Here is a 27,563-nt window from a genome sequence, read left to right on the forward strand (position 1 = left end):
ATATTAAGAATGTTTACTCATATCTTACTAGCATTGCATTGTGTTCAAATTTGTTTATGCTAATGCAGCATGAACAACTTTTACATCATAATGATTTCTGTTATAAATGTCTTGAAAGAATGCACCTTGCTGGGAATATGAGAACAAAATATCAATGATGATAATAAAAAGAAAAGGAGTACTTGTGGCACCTTAGAGACTAACCAATTTATTTGAGCATAAGCTTTCGTGAGCTACAGCTCACTTCATCGGATGCATACTGTGGAAAGTACAGAAGATCTTTTTATACACACAAACCATGAAAAAATGGATGTTTACCACTACAAAAGGTTTTCTCTCCCCCCACCCCACTCTCCTGCTGGTAATAGCTTATCTAAAGTGATCACTCTCCTTACAATGTGTATGATAATCAAGGTGGGCCATTTCCAGCACAAATCCAGGGTTTAACAAGAATGTCTGGGGGAGGGGGGTAGGAAAAAACAAGGGGAAATAGGCTTGAATAGAGACTGGGAGTGGCTAAGTCATTATGCAAGGTAACCTAAGTTAATTGTATCCAATTTGCAAATGAATTCCAATTCAACAGTCTCTCGCTGGAGTCTGGATTTGAAGTTTTTCTGTTGTAATATCGCAACTTTCATGTCTGTAATCGTGTGACCAGAGAGATTGAAGTGTTCTCCGACTTGTTTATGAATGTTATAATTCTTGACACCTGATTTGTGTCCATTTATTCTTTTACTGTAGAGACTGTCCAGTTTGACCAATGTACATGGCAGAGGGGCATTGCTGGCACATGATGGCATATATCACATTGGTGGATGTGCAGGTGAACGAGCCTCTGATAGTGTGGCTGATGTTATTAGGCCCTGTGATGGTGTCCCCTGAATAGATATGTGGGCACAGTTGGCAACGGGCTTTGTTGCAAGGATAGGTTCCTGGGTTAGTGGTTCTGTTGTGTGGTATGTGGTTGCTGGTGAGTATTTGCTTCAGGTTGGGGGGCTGTCTGTAGGCAAGGACTGGCCCATCTCCCATGATTTGTGAGAGTGTTGGGTCATCCTTCAGGATAGGTTGTAGATCCTTAATAATGTGTTGGAGGGGTTTTAGTTGGGGGCTGAAGGTGACGGCTAGTGGTGTTCTGTTATTTTCTTTCAGGGATAGTGTTCTTGATGGCTTGTAGTCCGTCTTTGTGTGGAAATTGTGGAAAAGCAGCATCACTTGCCCCACAACCTCAGCTGTGCAGAACACAATGCCATCCACAGCCTCAGAAACAACTCTGACATCATAATCAAAAAGGCTGACAAAGGAGGTGCTGTTGTCATCATGAATAGGTCGGAATATGAACAAGAGGCTGCTCGGCAGCTCTCCAAAACCACTTTCTACAAGCCATTACCCTCTGATCCCACTGAGAGTTACTAAAAGAATCTACAGCATTTGCTCAAGAAACTCCCTGAAAAAGCACAAGATCAAATCCGCACAGACACACCCCTGGGACCCTGACCTGGGATATTCTATCTACTACCCAAGATCCATAAACCTGGAAATCCTGGGCACCCCATCATCTCAGGCATTGGCACCCTGAAAGCAGGATTGTCTGGCTATCTAGACTCCCTCCTCAGGCCCTACGCTACCAGCACTCCCAGCTATCTTCGAGACACCACTGACTTCCTGAGGAAACTACAATCCATCAGTGATCTTCCTGATAACACCATCCTGGCCATGATGGATGTAGAAGCCCTCTACACCAACATTCCACACAAAGATGGACTACAAGCCATCAAGAACACTATCCCTGATAATGTCACGGCTAAGCTGGTGGCTGAACTTTGTGACTTTGTCCTTACCCATAACTATTTTACATTTGGGGACAATGTATACCTTCAAATCAGTGGCACTGCTATGGGTACCCGCATGGCCCCACAGTATGCCAACATTTTTATGGCTGACTTAGAACAACGCTTCCTCAGCTCTCGTCCCCTAACACCCCTACTCTACTTGCGCTATATTGATAACATCTTCATCATCTGGACCCATGGAAAAGAAGCACTTGAGGCATTCCACCATGATTTCAACAATTTCCATCCCACCATCAACCTCAGCCTGGTCCAGTCCACACAAGAGATCCACTTCCTGGACGCTACAGTGCTAATAAACGATGGTCACATAAACACCACCCTATACCGGAAACCTACTGACCGCTATTCCTACCTACATGCCTCCAACTTTCACCCTGACCACACCACACGATCCATTGTCTACAGCCAAGCTCTGTAATACAACCGCATTTGCTCCAACCCCTCAGACAGAGACAAACACCTACAAGATCTCTATCAAGCATTCTTACAACTACCATACCCACCTGCTGAAGTGAAGAAACTGATTGATAGAGCCAGAAGAGTTCCCAGAAGTCACCTACTACAGGACAGGCCTAACAAAGAAAACAACAGAACGTCACCAGCCGTCACCTTCAGCCCCCAACTAAAACCCCTCCAACGCATTATTAAGGATCTACAACCTACCTGAAGGATGACCCAACACTCTCACAAATCATGGGAGATGGGCCAGTCCTTGCCTACAGACAGCCCCCCAACCTGAAGCAAATACTCACCAGCAACCACATACCACACAACAGAACCACTAACCCAGGAACCTATCCTTGCAACAAAGCCCGTTGCCAACTGTGCCCACATATCTATTCAGGGGACACCATCACAGGGCCTAATAACATCAGCCACACTATCAGAGGCTCGTTCACCTGCACATTCACCAATGTGATATATGCCATCATGTGCCAGCAATGCCCCTCTGCCATGTACATTGGTCAAACTGGACAGTCTCTACAGTAAAAGAATAAATGGACACAAATCAGGTGTCAAGAATTATAACATTCATAAACAAGTCAGAGAACACTTCAATCTCTCTGGTCACACGATTACAGACATGAAAGTTGCGATATTACAACAGAAAAACTTCAAATCCAGACTCCAGCGAGAGACTGTTGAATTGGAATTCATTTGCAAATTGGATACAATTAACTTAGGTTACCTTGCATAATGACTTAGCCACTCCCAGTCTCTATTCAAGCCTATTTCCCCTTGTTTTTTCCTACCCCCCTCCCCCAGACATTCTTGTTAAACCCTGGATTTGTGCTGGAAATGGCCCACCTTGATTATCATACACATTGTAAGGAGAGTGATCACTTTAGATAAGCTATTACCAGCAGGAGAGTGGGGTGGGGGGAGAGAAAACCTTTTGTAGTGGTAAACACCCATTTTTTTCATGGTTTGTGTGTATAAAAAGATCTTCTGTACTTTCCACAGTATGCATCCGATGAAGTGAGCTGCAGCTCACGAAAACTTATGCTCAAATAAATTGGTTAGTCTCTAAGGTGCCACAAGTACTCCTTTTCTTTTTGCGAATACAAACTAACACGGCTGTTACTCTGAAACCTGTCAATGATGATAATAGTATTGTACAGAAAGGTCCCGCTAATTTCATATTCCATTATCAATTTCTGTAGTAGTGTAATGAAAAGAAATATTAACTAATGACCAGGGAACCTCACATGGTTCAGCAGCTTGGTTCAAATAATCAGGCAACCTAAATTTTGGAAGCTTACACAAACCTCATCTGAATTCTTGGGTGTTCAGAACTGTGTTGAGCACACACCCTGACACTGTTTTAGCACCTCTTTATCTTCATCCCAGCTGGGACCAGGAAATAGAAGTGAATGAAAATTAAAGGTAAAGATGAGGAAATAAACTAATATTTTTTTCAAATCTTTAGAAAGTTTCTGCTTGTTCTGAACTAAGTTTCAGGTCACTTCTTAGTTTTTTTCCAAATTAGTTTGTCCATCCCTAATATGAATGTAATGATTCTCTGTTCATCCAGAGTGACATCTAGCTGCCGCAACCATACACATCTGTGAAAATTTCACATCTTGGCTCTGCAACTAATTAACTTGTCCACCCTCTAGTTACCACATATTCTGCAGAAGCATAGAGACCAAAAAGAATGAATGGATCACATTGAGAAATCTCATCTGCTCTGAACAGTTTCTCCCTGATACATGCTGCGCCTGAAGCTCTATTCCCATGGTTGTTGGTTTTTTTGTGTGTTTTATTTTGATAATGTTACTTTAACCCAAGATCACATTAACAGCCTGTGATTGCTGACAGGTGCAACTGATAACCAGCCAGCTGGTAAAACTCATAATCTAGTTCCTTATTTCTTTGCAAGCCAGGTTGCATTGCACCGGTTTATCCATTTTTGATCAGAGATTATGTATGATCAATATGCACGTGCTTTCCTCGTTCTACATTTTTGATAATACTGGGCCTTAGATGTCAAAATTTTCCCTGACAACTTATTGGCTCAGAAAGCTGCTGCTGTCTTTCTCAGAATAAATAATAATGTCAGCAGATTCGCTGTTATCACAGGACTCCCCCAGGGTGCTTTGTGTATTTCCTTTGAATATGGTGAGCATACACATGATCAGCGTTGAGAGACATTGCACAGGACACCTTGCCAGGGAGAAGTCGAGCGAGTTCAGACAAACGCCAAGTCCCCCATTGGCAGCACAACCTCACCTGACTCATGTTCCCTGGTCTAAGCTAAAATTTCTGGTTCAGTGAGAGTCACTATTTGTTTTCTTTTATTATTTTATTTTTCTGCCATGCTGTTGATGTGTATAGAAGGATAGTAGCATTTAAAGAAAAGGAAACTCATGCAGTAGCATAAGAAATCATTAGTGTATTAGAAAGCAAGTTGTACAATGCCAACCATGTCCATCAAATAAATTGGATGTAGATATCACTCAGTTGTGGCTCCACTTTGAAGTCTGCCTACCTGTTACAGGAGCAGTAAAAGACACGCTTAATTATTTGTAACAGGCATTGCCTTTCATAACATCCCATCTACCTTTTGCAATGTACGAATCCATATTATCCCTTTCTTCAGAGGAAACTGACTGACTATAAAAGGAATCTGTCTCCATTACAAGCAGGGAGGACAGAAAAACAGTGTCATATTTATGCAGCACATAGGTGGCATTCTCATCAGTCTTAATCATAATTGTGGACTAATCACATCTTCTGGATAACCATTCTCCTTATGGATTTGTCTCCGGCAGCACTTCTCACTCGTGCCAAGTTATTTCTTAGTGTTGCCTGTGACAAGGCAGCATTGGATGTACATGGAATCATTTATATAGCCCCAGTTAATGTTGCATAATCTTTCCACACAGGCACAAGCACTCTGCTATAAGAGTTCAGCAGTTTTCAGATTAGAATGACTCAGACTGGCAGGGAAGTCACAAAGACAGGCTTAGTGGAACTTGCATGGCAGAACGCAGAGCCATACACACCACTGGGCATGCTGTGAGGAGGCCAGACCCAGACCCAGACAGATGGATCTGGACATTGAAAGATGCCCTTTGTGGGATTAAAACAGATGGAGATATCAAGAGGAGTTCCTAGATCACACTGATGCAGCTGTGTTAGAATATATCTCATGTAATGAGGGCAAACACTTTTTCTGTGGCTCCCTAGACCTGTAGTTTTATCATGTAAAACATCTTTGAAACAGTTGCTTTTTGTACTGTACAGTGAGCACCAGTAAAAGATATCTACCAAGAGGAAAGTTACATTATTTGGAGTGGTATTTGCAGACTTTTGTTTTTTATATATATATATATATATATATATATATAAAGAATACAATACAGTAGATATTGATTTTTTTTTTCAAATGGAGCTCACTGTACCCATAAATATCTACTAAATATTCATTTACTTCACTTCCTACCACATTACAATTATGGGGCCAAGTGCTGGGGAAAGGTGGTGAAACATATTGATTTATTTAAGATTATGATTATTCAGTAGTTCCTATCTAAACAGGAACAAAATGGTTGCTTGAAAGGGAATTCGTGCTTGCTGTTGCGCAGATAGACCCAGTCAGCCCCTTAGGGCAGTGTGGCCCAGCAGCTTGAGTCACCAGGGCATGCCTGGGCTTCTGGGCCATAACACCTACTGGCTAAAGGCTAGGTAGCAGCCCTCCTTTTTGGGACACTATGGCCCAATGGTCAGGGTCAGTCAGGTTGTCCTGGGGTACAGGACAATAAGGCCCAGTAGCCAAAGTCTAGGAGGCCACCCTTCTTCTCAGGGTGGAATGGCCAGAGCCTACGCAGCTGCTCTTGGGTCCAAAGCAGCATGGCCCGCTCCTTTGGGTGGCGACCGCACCCAGTGGTGGGTGCAGTATCGGGTAGGAGGGCCCTGAGGAAGTGATTCTCCTGTATTTAGGCTCAGCCTCTGTCTGCAACTGTTCTGTTCTCGGGGTTGCTTCCTATCCTCACTTCCAGCATTAGTAGTCTTCCGGTATCAGCAAACTCTGTCACCTTCAGTGGTCAACTGAGTGTCCACAGGGGCCTCAGTACATTCAGCCTCTGCAAACCGGGGCTCCAGCAGCTTCATGGAAGGAACCTGCAGCACAGGTCTGATATCCTTCTCCATCATCCCCGACTGAATTGAGTTGCTCCCTCTTACACTGTGGTTCCAGTTGAAGCATGCCCAGCAGAGGTGAGGGGAGCTTGGCTTCCTCAGCCCATAGCATGGGGTTAACCCCTTCCAGCCCAGTTTGAGCTCGGTATACCTTGTCCCAGTGCCATTTGTTAAAACCTGAAATTCAGGATGGCAAGATTTATATAAAAAATAGGGTTATTGGAAGCTCACACTGGGCTTCTCACCACTGACCAAGTCTGACAGAATGCCATTCAATAAATAATAATAATACATGGCACTTACTTAGTGCTCAGTAGACCATAGTCATCCCTAGTGTAGGAATGAATTACACTAGAAGAAATCTAAAACCTTTATCTGAAAAGTGATGTACAAGCACTAAGTGGTTCAAATTCAATGAGACATCATTGGCATGACAAGCTGTGTGTTGCCAAAGTGTGAAAAAAGACAGCCCATCAACATGGGTGTATTTGGACCTGGTGGGGGGCAAACCCAAGAAGCCCAGGCAGCATATGTGATCCTATTTTCAACATTTGCAGAAGATGCTGCAAGCAATGTCTCATATGGGCAGAGCTTGGAAGAGTACCAATAACTTTTATTCGGAAGCTGACCTCTGTCAAGAGCTTAGAATTGGTGAGCCCAGGGAATAATGATAAATAGAAGAGTTATCTTCATAACACCCCATTAGTATTAATTAGCCTTTCCAGATAGGCAAATAAGTACAATGAGATAAAAACATCCCTTGTATAAATGTGTCCCTCGGATAGACAATATTCTGGTGACCCTTCAACACAGTGGTCCCTCTGTTGCTGAAAGCAAAAAAAACCTTGATAGTACACATCTATTCAATTACTTCTGTCTCTATGCTTCCTATTTTGAGTTTATCAAGAAAATGTCAACAGGTTAGCTCCAGGAGCATCTGATCTCTTTATCTCCTGAATTCCTGTCAGTCAGGTTTCAGACTTGGGTATGACATGAAGAAAGAGTTGTACTCACTTGTATATGGTCACCTGAAGGCAATGAACTGATGGCACATCCATCAGTAGTCTTCAGTATGGCAGATCATGAAATAATAGTCTCACCTGCAGAAACCTGGCAGGGACAGTTCTATTCTTTTTCCTTTTGGATTAATAATTGGGCGTTCACCCTGAGAGCTCTCACTTGTGGACCCCAGCAAAGTTGCATCATGTCCCTGCTTTTCCAGTGTACAACAGAATTAAGGACTTGGGTAAAAGGTAGCTGGATTAAACTCAATTCTCATCAAATGGAGATTACACTTCTTGGCAGGGGAAAATGGTTTGAGGAATTGGCAAGGAAAGTGACTGCACCCTCAGCGAAAAAACATGTCAACTGATGTCAATTGTTATGCAATCTTGGGCTCTTACTGGATTCACATCTCTTTTTGGAGACCACCCCTTGGAGTAAAAGTAGTAGAAAGGGGTTTTTTTGTTGTTGCACAAGAAAATGTGTCCTTTCCTCTCAAAGTTAGCGTACAGTATAATTATATTTATATTATTCATACTTTTTGTTATTTCCAGGAGGGACTATTAGAACAGTCCTTTGAAGGCCACCCATCTTCAACTAACATTGAATGTGACTAGGCACATTCTCCAGAGGCCAGACAGATGAGAGAATATTATACTTGTGCTCCAGACTTTAAGTTAGTTTTTAATTCACAATTTAAGGTGCTGTATATTACTAAGGGGGACTAGGACCCACTTATTTTAGAGATCACCTCTCACTCACTGTCCCATCACAGCAGTTGGGACATGTGGACCTGATACACTTCCTTTCCTCAGGCTTGAACTTGCAGCGCCTGGTGGGTGGTGTTTTCAGTGGCAGGATCTAGCTATGAAGAGGAATACAGGCACCAATGAAGTCAACAGGAGTTTAACACAGATTTCAGTGGTAACAGGATTTCACCCATGGTATTTGCTCCTCCGGGCAACACCTTAGTGTGTAAGATCTGCCACGTGTGTCATGCAAAAAGACACACATGTCTGGTCTGTGTTTTCTGTTCAGTGTGTGTTGATATACACTTTGTATTATCTTTGTAAATGGGTCTTCTGGTTGGTAATTCCTCATTTCCAGGCAGGCAGACCTCTCACTGAAGAGAGGGAGTATATGACCTGCATTTTCCCTTTTTCTGGGGAAATAAAGTACTGTATTGTAGTTCATGGAGATCCAAAACAGAGTAGAACTGAAAACAGAGATCTTTTGTTCTGGTAAAGATTCTCACAGACAACTAAGTAGCCTCTATCTTGAAAAACTCATCCCCCCATCCCTCCCAATCACTGGAGCTTCCTCAGTACAATCTTAAAATTTATAATAGTAAATAGCTATTCTCACATTGGCCACCAGGTGGTAATAACTGTAATAAAAATGTCTACAACACTACGCTCCTCCCCCATTAAATTATTAGTAATAATAAACTTAAAACATTTAACATTATAACCACAAAACAAAACATCCTAACTAAAAGGTTGGGGTAGACTATCCTAAATCCTCAGGCAATTGCAAGGGATTATTCTGCCCTCTCTAGCATAATTTCCATAGTAAAGTCTAGTCTGTCTGTAGCTTTGGGAGATTTTCTGGAGCAGTGCAGTGGAAAAACCTGTTGTCCCTGACCAGTAGCAGGTGCAGAAGACCTTTCTGATAATACAATCATTTCTTTAGGTTTAACTTCCAAATCCACTGTGGTGGTTGGTATGAGGTCTCCAGCATTCTCACTATGTCTGCGTTTAGCAATTGGATTAATGAGTCCATAACCCCTGGTACCACAACATCTGAAAGAGAATTATTTGCCTATAGCCCCTCATGGTACTGCAGACAAACCTGACTGTGATGTCTATGAATGTGCCTCCCATCTGGTAACTCAATCACCCAAGAAATGCTGATATTACAATGTGACCTGATAACCAGCAAGGACCATTGCAAACATTATGAGTATATATTGAATTACATACACCTAATGTTCTTGGTGATGCTTACATATCATAATACAATTTTTGTCTTGACTGCTTTTCTCCAACTTTAGCAGCTTAATCAGTGTGTAAAGAGCCCAACTGAGTTCTTTGTTTCCTTTCAATTAAGATTTCTGCAGATGACTTTCCTGTTGTGGCTTGTGGTGTCATGAAATGCTGGAGAAGAAGCCTGGCAGCTTGGCTTCTATGCTACCAAATAGCATCTTCTTCATTCCCTCTTTTATGGTTTGCACAACCCAGTCTGCTAGGCCACTTCAAGCAGGGTGGTAGGACAGAGAATTAATGTGTTTAATGCTGGGTTTTTAAAAAAAAAAAAAATTCCTGAAATACAGCACCACTGAACGGGATACCATTGTCGCTCACCTCTTTGTTAGGCAATCCAAAAACAGAAAAGGTAAGTCAAAGTTTATCAATTGTAGCCTTAGCTGTAGAGGAGGGCATTATGTGTGCTTCAATTCATTTGGAATTATAATCAATTATTATTAAAAACATTTTCCATATAAAAGAGCCAGCATAGTCTACATGAAGCCTCGCCCAGGGTTGCTGAGGCCATGCCAATGGCTGCAAAGTAAGTTTAGGTGGACTAGATTGGCAAAGGACACACTGTTGCACAATACTCTTTTTGGGTTTGACCCTATTGAAATTGTATCCCTTTTTGAAACAGTGTAATGGAGCCAATACCACTGCCAAGTTGGGTAAAAATGTACCATATTAATCTAGCAGGTCTAGAAAAAGATTTCTATTCGCACCCTGACTTTGGTGGCAGTGCCTCAGTAATGGCCTGTACCTTCTCTTCTACTGAATGTAAGACAGTTACATCAATTTTGTGTCCTAGGTAAAGTACTTCAGAAGCCTGAAAAATACACTTCTCCCTCTTAAGGTCTGTGTCAGCCGTTTTCCCCCCCAGTACCCGGTAAGCGTTCGGAGAGATTCCCCGGTAATCAGGATATCATCAAGGTACACACAGACCCATGTAATGCCTTGCAATAAATTGTCCATTGCCCTTTGAAAAATACCCAGAGCTGCTGACACTCCGAATGGGTGGCAGCTGTAAAGAAACAACCCTCTGGGATTATTGATTGTTACCTAGGGTTTAGATCTATTGTGCAGAGGTATTTGGAGGCATGCATTACTTAAATCAATGTTTGTGAAACATTTTCTCCCAGATAAGGCAGCAAGCTGGTCGCCGATCCTGGGGAGTAGATATGTATCAAACTTGGCCACACAGTAGACCATCATCTTGTTGCCCCTGCATATCCATATCCACCATCTGATTTCAACACTGAAACAACAGAAGCAGCCCACTCTGAGAACTGGACAGGCTCAATAATACCAGCTGCTTGCTCTCGGTTTAGTACCTGGTCTACCTTATGGTTCATTGCATGGGGTACTGGTGTTGGCTTAAAGAAACATGGTTTAGTATCTGGATCTACCTAAATTCTGCTAGTGACCCCATTCAGAGCACCAAGAGTCTCACTGAACAGGTCTGACTGTTTTTCAAAACATGCTTCTATGCTTAGAGTATGAATATGGTTGATGTCTGCCCAGTTAAGTTTTAATAGTTTAACCATTTGTAATGGCGTGGCACCCACCTCTCATGAGCGCCCCTTCTGGCTGGATGTGTTTGCAGTCTTTAAATTGTCCCAGCCCTGGTATTGGGCCGTACCCCAGGGCTTCCTCCCCAGAGGCAATAGTTTCTCCCTTTTGTTCTGTTCCGGTCCCAGCTCTCCAATTTGGCCTCTTAATAGTTCAGATCCCCTTCTGGGAAGTTTACTTCCATCTGATTGTAGGCCACTTCCTCACAGTGGCCTATGGGGAGGACCCAGGCCTGCCTACTACTCGGGATCCAGCCCAGTGATGCTAAGAATAGCGGCCACAGGCCATTGAGTCCCTTTAACAAAACTGCTTTTAGTTCCCTGGGCCACTTCCCCGTGGCCCCAGCCTTCACTTATGCTCAGGGCTCTTTTATTGTCAGGCTGAACAGCCAGCCAGGAGCTCTTCCTTGCTCTCCCAGTCCCCAGCAGCAATGAGTGGTCCGTGATGCTTCAGTTCCCTTTGGCCAGCCACGCGCACCATCTGACCTCCTTTAGCTCCAGCAAGGAACTGCCTGCCTGTGCCATCCTCTGCAGCTCCTTTTATATGGCCCTCCTGCATCCTGATTGGCTGCTCCCTGCAGCCTCTCAGATTGAATTCTTTCCCTGTAGTTACTCTAGGCTGCTTGGAAGACTCGTCTACTGCTCCTTTCCTGGGATGGGTGTGGCAGGACCTTGGGGCCTCCAGCAAGAGGTCTCTGGGCTTTGTCCACCTCATCACACTCATCTTGCCCCATAAGGCTGGGGCCTTCCCCCTTCACAGAGATGCCCCTGTGTCAGTCTCCATGGTTAGCCTCTGTCCATTAATTGTAACATTCATGGCATAGGTCTCTCCCTTTGGGTTTTGCTGGTAATATTAAATATCGTATATCCCAAGTCCTTGGCTTCTGGCTCCTCTCCCTGTTCTGCAATATAATGAATCTCTTTCTTGTGACCCACATTTTCCTTTCCAGGTGTCTGTTTTTTTATAGCACATTTTTGCAAGATGACCTCACTTCCAGAAAACCAAGCATTTCCTATCCTTGTATGGGCAGGAGATGTGGTCATGGTTTCTCCGCACATCAGAAGCAATTGTGTGTGTTCTTAATGAGATATCTCTATTTAATTAAATATTTTTGTGTGTGTGTGGAATGCTGGACATGTACCTGGTGTCCGTAACTCTGGCTATCTACATGCTGCTTAAAGCTTCCCCATAAATCCAAAGCACGCTGTGTGGCTACTTCTATGTCTTGTGCTATTTCCAGAGCTTCTTTTAAAATCCAAAGGTTTTAGATCTGCCAACAGATGTCTCTGAATTCTTTCGTCATTGATACCACAGACAAGCCTGTCCTGCAGCATGACATTTAAAATCACAGTGCTCTGATAAACAATGTAGTTCTGTACAAAAACTGTTATGGACATTCCAGGTTGGCGGGAGAAACGGTTAAATTCAAAACACAGCACAACCTCTGATGGGATGGGGGTATAGAGGTGTGTGACAATTTTAACAAGCTCATCAAAGGACTTGGCATTGGCTTTTCTAGTGCAACCAAACTTCTAATTTGCTCCTGTCAAGGTTCCTCCCCCACTCTGAACTCTAGGGTACAGATGTGGGGACCTGCATGAAAAACCTCCTAAGCTTATCTTTACCAGCTTAGGTCAAAACTTCCCCAAGGTACAAAATATTCCACCCTTTGTCCTTGGATTGGCCGCTACCACCACCAAACTAATACTGGTTACTGGGGAAGAGTTGTTTGGACACGTCTTTCCCCCCAAAATACTTCCTAAAACCTTCCACCCCACTTCCTGGACAAGGTTTGGTAAAAAGCCTCACCAATTTGCCTAGGTGACTACAGACCCAGACCCTTGGATCTTAAGAACAATGAACAATCCTCCCAACACTTGCACCCCCCCCTTTCCTGGGAAATGTTGGATAAAAAGCACCAATTTGCATAGGTGACCACAGACCCAAACCCTTGGATCTGAGAACAATGAAAAAAGCATTCAGTTTTCTTACAAGAAGACTTTTAATAAAAATAGAAATAAATAGAGATAAAGAAATCCCCCCTGTAAAATCAGGATGGTAGATACCTTACAGGGTAATTAGATTCAAAACATAGAGAATCCCTCTAGGCAAAACCTTAAGTTACAAAAAAGATACACAGACAGAAATAGTTATTCTATTCAGCACAGTTCTTTTCTCAGCCATTTAAAGAAATCATAATCTAACACGTACCTAGCTAGATCACTTACTAAAAGTTCTAAGACTCCATTCCTGGTCTATCCCCGGCAAAAACAGAATATAGACAGACACACAGACCCTTTGTTTCTCTCCCTCCTCCCAGCTTTTGAAAGTATCTTGTCTCCTCATTGGTCATTTTGGTCAGGTGCCAGCGAGGTTACCTTTAGCTTCTTAACCCTTTACAGGTGAGAGGAGCTTTCCCCTGGCCAGGAGGGATTTCAAAGGGGTTTACCCTTCCCTTTATATTTATGACAGCTCCACACACACTCAGTAAAATAACATGTTACCATCTGCTATGTCATTTGCAATGAAAGTACTGAGAAGTCTGAGTACTAAATCCAGTCCTCCTGCTCTGCGTCATACTCTTTCATTTTTCCATTTGCAGTCATTTTTCTTTGCAATTAAGAAAAAGGTGTTCACTTACTCACACACTGTGTAGAACTTGCAGGTGATTGTTTTCAGCTTACCCTCCTCACCAGTGTAGTATATGGAGACCCGACACAGATTAAAATTGAAAAAAGGAGATCTTTCATCCTGGCACAGGTTCACATAGACAACTGAGCAGCTTCCTCTTGGGATTCCCTCCAAGATCTCTTTCCACTCAGCTTCCAAGAACTCAGTTCGACTCCAGATTTTGTCACTCTGGTATCTTTATTAGGCACACAGCAAAACTATGCTACGTTGATTAGACTCAAGTGCAGGGGAGGGTGGGGGTGTCGGGTGTACCACACCTGTAAAGTGACACAGAAAATAAGCCAAAGAGTTGTAGGAATCATGTGCATGTCCAGCATTCCTTTGTATGCATCATATTACATTGCCTTTACTATATATTGCATAAAAAGTTTTGGGATTGGCTTGATTACTTTGTAGGAACCAAATCCTCTACAGCATGCTCTGTCCATTTACAACTTATTCTGTACCTCATTATACATTCTAGGCTTATCTGGCCCATTGTAAATGGTCCCCTGGGTGTTCCCCATTATCTTAGCTAGGACAGACATTTTGTCTCTTAGCTTACTGAGCCATTTACCTACCCTAGTTAGCACATATATTCTATTTCTAGCCTGCTGATCTATTTACCTTCCTAATCCTATCTCCCAAGAAATGAGGCCTCCTTACTCATGTCAAGCCATGGCCTACTTTACACTGCTATGTTTTTTCTTAACATTAGCATTTGTTTTATTTGCATTATATATATTTTTTAAATTTATTACTTAGCAACATATTTTAAAACGACAGCAGTTGTAATTATTTGAGTTATTATTAATACTAGGCTTAAAGTATGAACTTCGGGGTGCAAGCTTACTTTTTGGTATAGTTTATGAGGGTGTAATTTTATATCCTAAGATTGTTTTGTTTTTAAAGTTTTTTTTTTTGTAATTTTAACTTTGTTTTTATTTTAATTACATTATAGAAGTTGGTACAATATTTTTTTTAACTTCCTATAGTAGGAAATGTAGGCTAACCAATATAACATTTGGGGGGGTTTATGCTACAAGTGTATTTTTTTCAGCTACCACACAATACTTGTTATATAGGCAGTTTTTACTTTATTAACATTTTAGTGCTTTAACTGTATTGTGCAACTTGGAGACTGTTTTTTAGAGCGAACTCACATGCTGGCAACTTTATTAGGAACACTTTACACCTGCCCATGTACGTCTTTCCCAGGTGCAGACAGCAGTGCAAGTCTGGGGCCTGTTAGACCTTGCATTGTTTTACAATGGTATTTAAGAAGGAAAAACTTTTTTTTTAACATTGTATGAGCTGTAGTGCTTTTTAGTACTTTTACTGGTAACATCTTGGAAAGATTTTAGTTTTTTTAATAAATGTTATGGTATTGGACTCTTGTTAATTTTTTTTTTTTTACTTTGTATTAACTGGTATTATTTTGTACTAAATATTTAATTTTTTGTGGTGAAAAAAGAGGGCAAGCTTTTTGCTTTATATTAATTAAGTCTGCTTATAGTTTGTATAACAAGTATTTTTATATACTAAATGTTATTATTAGAACATACTGACTTAATTTTATACTTAAAATAATTGTAATATATATAGTTAATAAAGATTTATTACTAATTTTTTGGTTTTGTTTATTTAAAGGATGCAATACTTTTTCTGCTATTTTTATTGACGTTTGGTTATGTTCTTATAGCATTTTTGTTAGCTTAGTTTTATAGCGACATACTAGTTTTAAATAGCATAGCTTTTATGCCAGTTTTATTAAGCTTTTTTTTGTTTTGTCCGCTGCGTTACCTTGGCAGGCTTATGCATTTAAAATTAAACTTTTTAAATTATATTTTATTAAATTTTAGTGGGTACAATTTTTAGGTAACTGCAGATTGGTAAAATTTAATAACATTTAGCATATAAATATTAAACAATATTTTAAGAGATTTAATTTTAAGTTATTGGTTGGATTTCTTTTTAATTTAAGGCATTTTAATGTTTTATATAATTGCTTAGTTTTAATATAACTTTTATTTATAAAACTTTTTTTAGATTTTTATTTTGAATAATATTTACTTTATACAACAGTTAAACATAACTTTTGGATTAAATTGTTTATAGTTAAGCTTTATTTTTCATATTTTTATATTCTTTTTGGTACTGGATTGTCTTTGCTTTTAAAGCATGCAGCTATTTGAACGAGAAAACACAACTTATTGTGGCTTTTTGGCACCTTTTATAGAATTTTAAAAGCCTGTTTTATTTACATTTATTTAATCACTCATGTCAAGCCAGGCCTACAAGTCCATCTTGAAAAACTTCCTCACGTGGAGCATGCCCAGTGCAGCCCTAGGGCTTCTAACAATAAAGAGCTATTCCCACATTGGCCACCAACTGGCAATAAGCATACCAAAAATATCCACAAAATTGCAAGTATATTTTTAGATTTAATTCTTCCTACCTTTATTGGGTTCAGAAGACTGGCAGAAAACCTATACAGTCTTTAAGTTCCACTTACATCCCTGGGTACTCATAACAGGCAGAACTTCCGCCACTCTCAAGCCCCAGTCTGTGCGCGAACAAGGGAATCTTTATTAGGGGAAAGGGAACACAGTCCTAAACTTGATAAAACACAGCAATAGACTATATATGCAAATAAAGAATAAAATATCCTTCTTCCAGTAATGCTGGGAGTAGTCCACTGATTCTCTTTCTACTGGTGACAATCTCCCAAAGATAACAGTCCCTTGTCCTCACCAGCTCACCCATCCTCACTGATCATTTGGAACAGCAGGTAGCAGTAGTCCAAGAGTCTCTTTGAATGTCTATCTCCACTGTCAATGAAGCTGCTTGCCTTGTCCTCCCTGGAGATGTCGCCACCTAACTCCAGCTTAGTGATTCAGCTTCTCTTTTAAGGAAATGGGTAGGCAGGGCCTCACCAGATTTCATTCAGCTCTGCTGCTGCTCTATGTATTGTCTCTCATTTAGAAATCTCTGTGCCATCTTTTTCTGTGAAGTCTTTAGTCTGTCTTGTCTCTTGGTGTGAAGGCCCCAGGAGAGGGGACCCAAGAACTCTGAAGATCATTAAGCAGAGTCCCGGCTGTTTGGAAATAAGCTCTTTGCCACAAGCATTTTGCCCTTTTTAGGCCTCCCTGGAAGTCCACTACTCCAGAAACTCCAAATTCATATATAGTTATGATGATTCACCAAGTGTCACTACAGGAACTGTGGGGAGGGAGCCTATGCAAATGAAACTTTATGGCAACACTTTTGCCTTTTTCTCAATAGTTGAGTAGAAAGCTCTTTCCCCTCTGGAGTTTCTGATCATAGGGTTTATACCACTGTATTTTCTGGTAAATTTCTATGCCACTTTTAACCTTTGCCTTTTCAATAGAGGGTTAAATGTCACTTGTAGGGAAAAAAAATACCCACTGTACCTCTAATCTGCAGAAGAGTTAACACAGAGCTTGGTGACTGCTTTATTTTTTCCTTTTCATCTCATGAAGTAAGTACTTTATTTCCCTCTATCCTGACAACATGACTGATTGATTGTTTTTGCCTAGTTCATTTATAATGCATATGAAATAAAGTATATGAAATATAGTATTCTAGTATATAGTATTATGCATGAATATGGGAAACAATAAGTATAAGAGTGAAACTCACTTAAAATACACAGACTTAATCCTAGGTTATGTGATGTAAATCAGCTAAGCCAGGATTGGAAGCTTGAACAGCGTACATTGGTGTATGCCATACTATCTCTTTTCTAATTTTTTCTAGAGATCTAGTGTTGGCAGAATGCGAATTTATAGCCTTTGATGTTGCTGAATCTGCAAGTCTGGGCTCTCCCACCCCAAAGCCCCCTCAGAGTTGTTGATGACCCCCTCTTTCTACAGTACTTGTATACAGATGTATAGGGTAGAGGTAATAAGAGTTTAAAATTCCCTAGCTTAACCAATTTGCATCTTATTTGTCAGACACCATTTGCATTCAGGATAGAAACCTGAAACAATTTTATCCAGCTGAGATATTAAAATTGATATTTATAAATGCATAGTGAAGATGTAAGGTGGTAATAAAAGTAATAAAATAATGTTATAAACAGTAGCTAGTGGACATGATCAGGAGCTATTTTTCAAATATTGCACATTGTATCTGAGTATTTCTAAATCAAAATATCACAAAGCCACATATATTAAAATATGACAGTATTGTCTCATTTTTAAACTTACTCAGCTTTATCTAGAGCTTAAAAACAGAGAGAAGGGAGTTAGAAACTACTAAAAAATTGTTTCATACGACAACCTATTTATCCCATTTTATTTATCAGAAATAGAGTTTGCATATCAGCTGAGCACCATTTTTAAACTCTTTGGGAGGGTCTTAAAATTTTGAGCTATATTTTAAATTCCTGAAAACTTTAGATTTTACTGGGAATGCTGACAAACCTTTTACCATAGCATAGTCAATGGCTGCTGTACAGTATCCTTAAACATCTCAAAAGGCATTATTTAAAGCACCTTAAGAAAAGGAATTTGGATTATGCTAAATATGACTGTACTTTAGCAAATCACAGCTCTCCTTCTGTTACCTTTTATAACTGTCTGTCTTAATTCAACTCCAATGCAGTGACTGTAAAGGTTGTCGTGTTATCCACCTGGTTATTTATAGACTGGAGAATGTGTGATTCTCCATAAAAAAGGCTAACTTTATCAGCGAGCCACCAACAATCCATTTGAAGTAAATATACTTGCCTAGATCTAGACTTTACCTTATTGTTCGTGGAGAACTAACTGGGTTACCATGTGGGCTTGACATCTTGTGAAGACAATAAAGCAGAAAAATGTGTTTAATGAAAGCGATTTGTTACTAGTTGAGGCAAAGTGTCCTTTGTCCTTCTGCCAAAACTGCCTTGCTCTGGTACCTGCATTTGCTGAGATTATGCAGATGAATAGGAATAGTACAAGATGCATTAAAGACAAACAGCATTAGCAGAAGGGCATATAACACTGTTCTAAAACAGTGCAAATGAACCTGTTCTTCTTATCGTATTATCTACCAGGAAGCTCCTTGACAAGGTGGAAGTCCAACATTTCTAATTGCCTTTTTAATTTGATCCACTTTCTCCCCATGATTGAAATACTTTTGTTGATTTTTTTTCTCTTTGCTAATAGGGTTGCATTTATAAAACATTGTAAAACCCCTGATTTTTACATTGTGTTCAAATTTTCTTGAGATATTACAGTATTTCTTTTCCTTTTTAATATAAATATACCTTTTGAGGTTGGTGTTAGGAATAGTAAAGAGAAAACCATCCATCCTGGGGAGCAGCAGTTATTCTAAAAGGGGCAGGGAGTTGAGGGGGGAGTCTGAAAATGAAATAAAAATGAAGGCTGAAATAAAAATAAAGTAATAAACAGTCTAGAAGATGGAAAGTGTAGACTGGTTGTAAGTAATGAAGATAACATTAAAGTTCTTAAGTAATCCAATTACCATAGACAGCCTGAGAAACTTGTGCATTTGGAGATCGTCATCGAGTTTCATACACTCTTTCCCTTATCTGTGCAGAGGCTCCATGTCACAATGGAAGCCACAGAAAAGTGGGATTTATGGACAGAGTGAACAGAAAAATATCTGATGTATTATGGATTTTGAGTGGCATACTGCAGGTAGAAATTTATCATTTCCACTTCCTGCAGTTCTGTAACTTTTAGAACAGCCTTACAACATTTGGGGGAACTGACAAGAAACATCTTATGTGAGGAAGGGGGACAATGATGTTGCTGGGAAAGACGATAAGGTAACTACATCATGAATGAGTACTGCCTGGAATATTCAAGGGAATACTCCATATTTATGACTGGTTTAGCATTAAAAAAAGGAAAGGTGTTAAAAGAATGTGGAAAATAAACTGCACATTAATACTGAAATATACAAGCCTTTCTTCCCTTTAATGCGTAGGAAAAATATGTCTAAATAAATAAGCTATAATATTCTTTGTCATAAAATATATACAGATAAGCCAGCCAAAGTACTATTAATGACTCAATTTTTAAAATATATTAGGCACCTAAATTAAAATGACCCAATATTCACAGCTGCTGAGCATCCAGAGAGTCACAGGACTTCTGAATGTTGGCTCATTTTATTAAGGAGCATAAATTCAGATTTAGTTGCCTAAGTTTGAACATGTAGCCTATGTTTAAAATGGCATCTATTTTTCATAACAACAATATGCTTAGGTCATCTCTTACTCAGATTCTCAGGGATTTTGTACTTCAGATATTCTCAGAAGGGTGAGAAGTATGAAATAAAGCAATACCGTACTTAAGGGTCTATTTTTCAGTTTATTACATCATAAAAATAATTGATCAGGGTCAGTGTGTGCAAAAACATTACCAATATCATCTTAGGCTGCTTCTTCTGCAAAAAAATGGTTTGTATTTAAAAGAAAATTTTGAAATAGAAGCTACTGTGTCGGACTAGTGTATTTTTTAAATGAATTTAGCACGCATGAAAGGTGCCAACTGACAGCACTAAAGAATGGCATCTTCTCTTCATAGGACAGTGCAGTGATAGCAAAATCTTTGCTGCCTAATCCCGCCAACTACCTCATCCCTCTTCTGGAAGTGCCACAGGGTCTTTCGGCCTGAACCACGCCATGCCAATTAGTGTCAATGTCTCAGTATTATCTCGTAGGCTATGTGATGTTGCTCTACAGCCAGAGGGAAACAGAATCCCATCATTTTCTACCAACCTTTCCCACCAGCCCTTATAAAAATATTTCCTTTAGCCATATATCTGTATGGTTATTGGGACCCACTATGGCAAGTGCCTACAAGGCCTACCTGCTGAAGCACTATTGTGCTTGCCTCCAAGACATGGTAAACTGGACATGCTACTGGCATCATAGGGGCTTGGGGTACAGAGTAACTCCAATAATTACACTGGTGACAGAGGTGGGATTCAAACTGGCAAATTTGGCTGGCAAGGTTTAAGGTATAGGTACCCCATATCTACACTGTAGGCGGAAATGAACAGCCTTGAGGATCAAAGTGTTCCCCTGAGCTCTGAGAGTGCAAATAGGCAGGGCAGTGCAGGTGGAGAGAGACAAAGGCCCATCTTCATGCCTGGAGCTTATACTGGAGATGGTCAGGGCTGGGCCATCTGGATCAACCACTTTGAATGAGCAGCCCAGAACCTGATGGGGAAATGTCTTTGATGTGCTCTCCACTGGGAATGATGACTTGGGGTGCACAGGGTTGACACAACACCAGATTGAGACTGGAGATGCCAGACCTGTGAGACAGAGACCACAAAGAACCCAATCCACCACCAGGCAGAGTTCAATGAACAGCTTCAACAGATGGTATAAAGAAGGATCATCTAGCCCTCTGTGAACCCAGGGGCTGCATTATAGTCTTGGTAATAAAGTAAGATGCGGGGGAGGGAGACAGAGGTGTGTGGACTATTGACAGTTGAGTTACATTACTATGAGAGATGCCTATCCCGTCCCTAGGGCTGACGACACTCTAAATCAGGGGTTGGCAACCTTTGGAACGTGGCCCACCAGGGTAAGCCCCCTGGTGGGCCAGGCTGGTTTGTTTATTTGCTGTGTCCACAGGTTTGGCCAATCGCAGCTCCCACTGGCTGCGGTTCGCCGCTCCAGGCCAATGGGGGTTGCGGGAAGCGGCAGCCAGCACATCCCTCAGCCCGCTCCGCTTCCCTCAGCCCCCATTGGCCTGGAGCGGCGAACAGCAGCCAGTGGGAGATGCGATCAGGCCGAACCTGTGGATGTGGCAGGTAAACAAACCTGCCCGGCCTGCCAGGGGGCTTACCTGGGCTGGCTGCATGCCAAAGGTTGCCAACCCCTGATTTAGAGTGTCGTCAGCCCTAGGGACGGGATAGGCATCTCTCATAGTAATGTAACTCAACTGTCAATAGTCCACACACCTCTGTCTCCCTCCCCCGCATCTTACTTTATTACCAAGACTATAATGCAGCCCCTGGGTTCACAGAGGGCTAGATGATCCTTCTTTATACCATCTGTTGAAGCTGTTCATTGAACTCTGCCTGGTGGTGGATTGGGTTCTTTGTGGTCTCTGTCTCACAGGTCTGGCATCTCCAGTCTCAATCTGGTGTTGTGTCAACCCTGTGCACCCCAAGTCATCATTCCCAGTGGAGAGCACATCAAAGACATTTCCCCATCAGGTTCTGGGCTGCTCATTCAAAGTGGTTGATCCAGATGGCCCAGCCCTGACCATCTCCAGTATAAGCTCCAGGCATGAAGATGGGCCTTTGTCTCTCTCCACCTGCACTGCCCTGCCTATTTGCACTCTCAGAGCTCAGGGGAACACTTTGATCCTCAAGGCTGTTCATTTCCGCCTACAGTGTAGATATGGGGTACCTATACCTTAAACCTTGCCAGCCAAATTTGCCAGTTTGAATCCCACCTCTGTCACCAGTGTAATTATTGGAGTTACTCTGTACCCCAAGCCCCTATGATGCCAGTAGCATGTCCAGTTTACCATGTCTTGGAGGCAAGCACAATAGTGCTTCAGCAGGTAGGCCTTCTAGAACTAAAGTGGAAGCTCATGTTTGCATCAATATTGACCTACCCAGATCCCCAGCTTCTGTTCATCCTAGCTACAGATGCCAGTGAAGTTACAATGGTGATGTCCAGTCTCAGCTGTAAGGAGACAAAGAACGAATAGTCACATATGCAAGGAAGGCCCTGAACAAAGTAGAGCTGAACTACTCCACAGCTATGACAGCTGCTGGCACTGGAGTCCTTCACCAAACATGTTTGGCACTTCCTCCTGGGGATCCAAAATTCCTGTTAAAGACACATCACCATTCACTCATAAGAACATAAGAATGGCCATTCTGGGTCAGACCAAAGGTTCATCCACCCCAGTATGCTGTCTACTGACAGTGGCCAATGCCAGGTGCCCCAGAGGGAGCGAACCTAACAGGTAATGATCAAGTGATCTCTCTCCTGTCATCCATCTCCACGGTGACAATCAGAGGCTAGGGACACCATTCCTTATCTATCCTGGCTAATAGCCATTAATGGACTTAATCTCCATGAATTTATCCAGTTCTCTTTTAAACCCTGTTATAGTCCTAGCCTTCACAACCTCCTCAGGCAAGGAGTTCCACAGGTTGACTGTGCGCTGAGTGAAGAAGAACTTCCTTGTATTTGTTTTAAACCTGCTGCCCATTAATTTCATTTGGTGGCCCCTACTTCTTATATTATGGGAACAAGTAAATAACTTTTCCTTATTCACTTTCTCCACACCACTCATGATTTTATATACCTCTATCATATCCCCCCTTAGTCTCCTCTTTTCCAAGCTGAAAAGACCTAGCCTCTTTAATCTCTCCTCAAACCCTCCAAACCCCTAATCATTTTAGTTGCCCTTCTCTGAACCTTTTCCAATGCCAGGATATCTTTTTTGAGATAAGGATACCACATCTGTATGCAGTATTCAAGATGTGGGCATACCATGGATTTATATAAAGGCAATAAGATATTCTCTGTCTTATTCTCTATCCCTTTTAAAATGATTCCTAACATCGCGTTTGCTTTTTTGACTGCCACTACACACTGCGTGGACGTCTTCAGAGAACTACCCATGATGACGCCAAGATCTTTCTCCTGATTACTTGTGGCTAAATTAGCCCCCAACATATTGTATGTATAGTTGGGGTTATTTTCTCCAATGTGCATTACTTTACATTTATCCACATTAAATTTCATTTGCCATTTTGTTGGCCAGTCTCTTAGTTTTGTGAGCTCTTTTTGAAGTTCTTCACAGTCTGCTTTGGTCTTAACTATCTTGAGCAGTTTAGTATCATCTGCAAACTTTTCCACCTGTTTACCCCTTTCTCCAGATCATTTATGAATAAGTTGATAGGATTGGTCCTAGGACTGACCCTTGCGAAACACCACTAGTTGCCCCTCTCCATTCTGAAAAGTTACCATTTATTCCTACCCTTTGTTCCCTGTCTTTTAACTAGTTCTCAATCCATGAAAGGATCTTCCCTCTTATCCCATGACAACTTAATTTATGTAAGAGCTTTTGGTGAGGGACCTTGTCAAAGGCTTTCTGGAAATGTAAGTACACTATGTCCACTGGTTCCCCTTTGTCCACATGTTTGTTGACCTCCTCAAAGAACTCTAATAGATTAGTAAGACACGATCTCCCTTTTCAGAAACCATGTTGACTTTTGTGCAACAATTTATGTGCTTCTATGTGTCTGACAATTTTATTCTTTACTGTTGTTTCAACTAATTTGCCCGGTACAGACGTCAGACTTACCGGTCTGTAATTGCCAGGATCACCTCTAGAGCCCTTCTTAAATATTGGTGTTACATTAGCTATCTTCCAGTCATTGGGTATGGTAGCTGATTTTAAGGACAGGTTACAAACCATAGTTAATAGTTCCACAATTTCACATTTGAGTTCTTTCAGAACTCTTGGGTGAATACCATCTGGTCCCAGTGACTTGTTACTGTTAAGTTTCTCAATTAATTCCAAAACCTCCTCTAGTGACACTTCAATCTGTGACAATTCCTCAGATTTGTCACCTTGAAAAGACAGCTCAGTTTTGGGAATCTCCCTAACATCCTCAGCCGTGAATACTGAAGCAAAGAATTCATTTATTTTCTCTGTGATGACTTTATTGTCTTTAAGTGCTCCTTTTGTATCTCAATCGTCCAGGGGCCCCACTGCTTGTTTAGCAGGCTTCCTGTTTTTGATGTACTTAAAAACATTTTGTTATTACCTTTTGAGTTTTTGGCTAGCTGTTCTTCAAACTCCTTTTTGGCTTTTCTTATTACATTTTTACACTTAATTTGGCAGTGTTTATGCTCCTTTCTATTTACCTCACTAGGATTTGACTTCCACTTTTTAAAAGATGCCTTTTTTTTTATCTCTCACTGCTTCTTTTACATGGTTGTTAAGCCAGGGTGGCTCGTTTTTTAGTTCTTTTACTGTGTTTTTTAATTTGGGGTATACATTTATGTTGAGCCTCTATTATGGTGTCTTTGAAAAGTGTCCATGCAGCTTGCAGGGATTTCACTCTAGTCACTGTACCTTTTAATTTCTGTTTAACTAACCTCCTCATTTTTGCATAGTTCCCCTTTCTGAAATTAAATGAAACAGTGTTGGGCTGTTGAGGTGTTCTTCCCACCACAGGAATGTTAAATGTTGTTATATTATGGTCACTATCTCCAAGTGGTCCTGTTATAGTTACCTCTTGGACCAGATCCTGTGCTCCACTCAGGACTAGATTGAGAGTTGCCTCTCCCCTTGTAGGTTCCTGTCCCAGCTGCTCCAAGAAGCAGTCATTTAAAGTATCAAGAAATTTTGTCTCTGCATTTCGTCCTGAGGTGACATGTACCCAGTCAATATGGAGATAATTGAAATCCCCCACTATTATTGAGTTTTTTATTTTGATAGCCTCTCTAATCTCCCTTAGCATTTCATCGTCACTATCACTGTCCTGGTCAGGTGGTCGATAATAGATCCCTACCATTATATTTTTGTTAGAGCATGGAATTACTATCCATAGAGATTCTATGGAACATGTGGATTCATTTAAGATTTTTATTTCATTTGATTCCAAATTTTCTTTCACATATAGTACCACTCCCCCACACCCTCCACGACCTGTTCTGTCCTTCCAATATATTTTGTACCCCAGAATGATTGTGTCCCATTGATTGTCCTCACTTCACCAGGTTTCTGTGATGCCTATTATATCAATATACTCCTTTAACATGAGGCACTCTAGTTGACCCATCTTATTACTTAGACTTCTAGCATTTGTGTACAAGCACTTTAAAACTTGTCACTGTTTATTTGTCTGCCCTTTTCTGATGTGTCAGATTCTTTATGTGAATGTTTCTCGTCTGATCTGGCCCATACTTTGTCCTCTTCCATCCTCTCCTCCTGACTAAAACCTAGAGAATCTCTATCAATAGACTCTCCTCTAAGAGAAGTCTCTGTCCGATCCACGTGCGCCTCTGCAGCAATCGGCTTTCCCCCATCTCTTATTTTAAAAACTGCTCTGCAACCTTTTTAATCTTAAGTGCCAGCAGTCTGGATCCACTTTGATTTAGGTGGAGCCCATCCTTCCTGTACAGGCTCCTCCTATCCCAAAAGTTTCCTCAGTTCCTAATAAATCTAAACCCCTCCTCTCTACACCATCGTCTCATCCACACATTGAGACTCTGAAGCTCTGCCTGCCTCCCTGGCCCTGCACGTGGAACTGGTAGCATTTCTGAGAATGCCACCATAGAGGTCCTGGATTTCAGTCTCTTTCCTAGCAGCCTAAATTTGGCCTCCAGGACGTCTCTCCTACCCTTCCCTATGTCATTGGTACCTACATGTACCACGACTACCGGCTCCTCCCCAGCACTACACATATGTCTAGCCAGATGCCTTGAGAGATCAGCAACCTTCGCACCAGGCAGGCAAGTCACCATACGGTTCTCCCAGTCATCACAAACCCACCTATCTATATGTTTCTAATGATTGAATCTCCCGTTACTAACACCTGCCTTTTCCTAATGACTGGAATTCCCTCCCCCGGAGAGGTAACCTCAGTGCGAGAGGATACCCCAACATCATCTGGAAGGAGGGTCCCAACTATGGGAAGGTTTCCCTCTGCTCCCATTGACTGCTCTCCTTCTCTGGGCCTTTCAGCCTCCTTAATAACGCAGGGGCTGTCTGACTGTCTGAGAAATCTACAGTGTCCTGGAAAGCATCAGCAACAAACCTCTCTGCCTCCCTTAGCTCCTCCAGTTCTGCCATCCTGGCCTCCAAAACCCGTACACGATCTCTGAGGGCCAGGAGCTCCTTGCACCGAATGCACATATATGCCAGCTGCCCAAAGGGCAGGTAATCATACATGCTACACCGAGTGCAATAAATAGGATAGCCCCCACTCTGCTGCTGGGCTTCTGCCTGCATTCTCTCCTACAGCTACCTAGGTTAATGATAAGGTTTTTGTTTAAAATCAAGAAGTTTTGATTATAGTTTAGTTTAAAGGTTTTAAAGAATGGTAAGTGTACCTCGCCCCCTTTCCACTTCCCCTCCAAACTCCCTATTAGTGATCCCTGTTCGCAAAGCTCCCTTGTCGCTTGCTCACTGCTTTATAAAGCCCTGGCCTTCTTGATAGCCCTGCCCTCTGACTAAGGCTCAGCCAATGAACAGAGGATTCTAGATTTCAAACCTTGTTTAGAAGCTCACAGCTTCCAACTGCCGGCCCCAGCACACGGTCCTTCAAACAAACGAACAAACAGAAAGACAAACACAAGCTCAGCACACAGCAAGTAACCCCCAAACACAAACACACACTATAGACAGCCACTTACCCCAAGGGTTCCATATTTGCTCCTCCTTTTCCCTCTCGAAAATCCCTGATAGCTTTCCCTGTTTGCAAAGCTCAACTTATATGGCTTCATAATTTCCATGAGCCCCAAGGGAAGTTGGCCCAGTAGCTTGTACTGCTGGCTCAGTTCCAATAACAGATAAGACACCGCCCAGGGAAATAGCACACTGATGCTGATGCCCTGTTTAGGAGACTGAGTCTGGGTAGTGCCAGCAAGGAAGCCAGGACGGGGGAACAAAAACCTGCCAGCCTAGCAGGAGCTCTGATCCCAAAAGAAAGGATCAATGACAATGGGGCAGGGCGTGCGATGCCAGATGAAGGAGTCACAACTTTGAAGGAAGCACAAGCCACTGACCCAATAGTTTCCCAGCTAATGTGCTGGAAGAAAGAAAGAGGC

At 41.6% G+C, this 27,563-nt stretch overlaps 1 long non-coding RNA gene across 1 annotated transcript; it reads right to left on the minus strand.

Annotated features, from left to right (window-relative positions):
* Positions 1-4,027: 4,027 nt before the first annotated feature.
* Positions 4,028-26,688, minus strand: LOC122464814. The gene is made up of 3 exons (XR_006289205.1): positions 26,552-26,688; positions 17,192-17,198; positions 4,028-4,039 (listed from the first exon to the last, which is right to left on the minus strand). It is a non-coding gene; the product is annotated as an uncharacterized LOC122464814 (long non-coding RNA).
* Positions 26,689-27,563: the final 875 nt, after the last annotated feature.

This window comes from Chelonia mydas, chromosome 3, assembly GCF_015237465.2.
Source record: "Chelonia mydas isolate rCheMyd1 chromosome 3, rCheMyd1.pri.v2, whole genome shotgun sequence".
NCBI classification, from domain to species: domain Eukaryota; kingdom Metazoa; phylum Chordata; order Testudines; family Cheloniidae; genus Chelonia; species Chelonia mydas.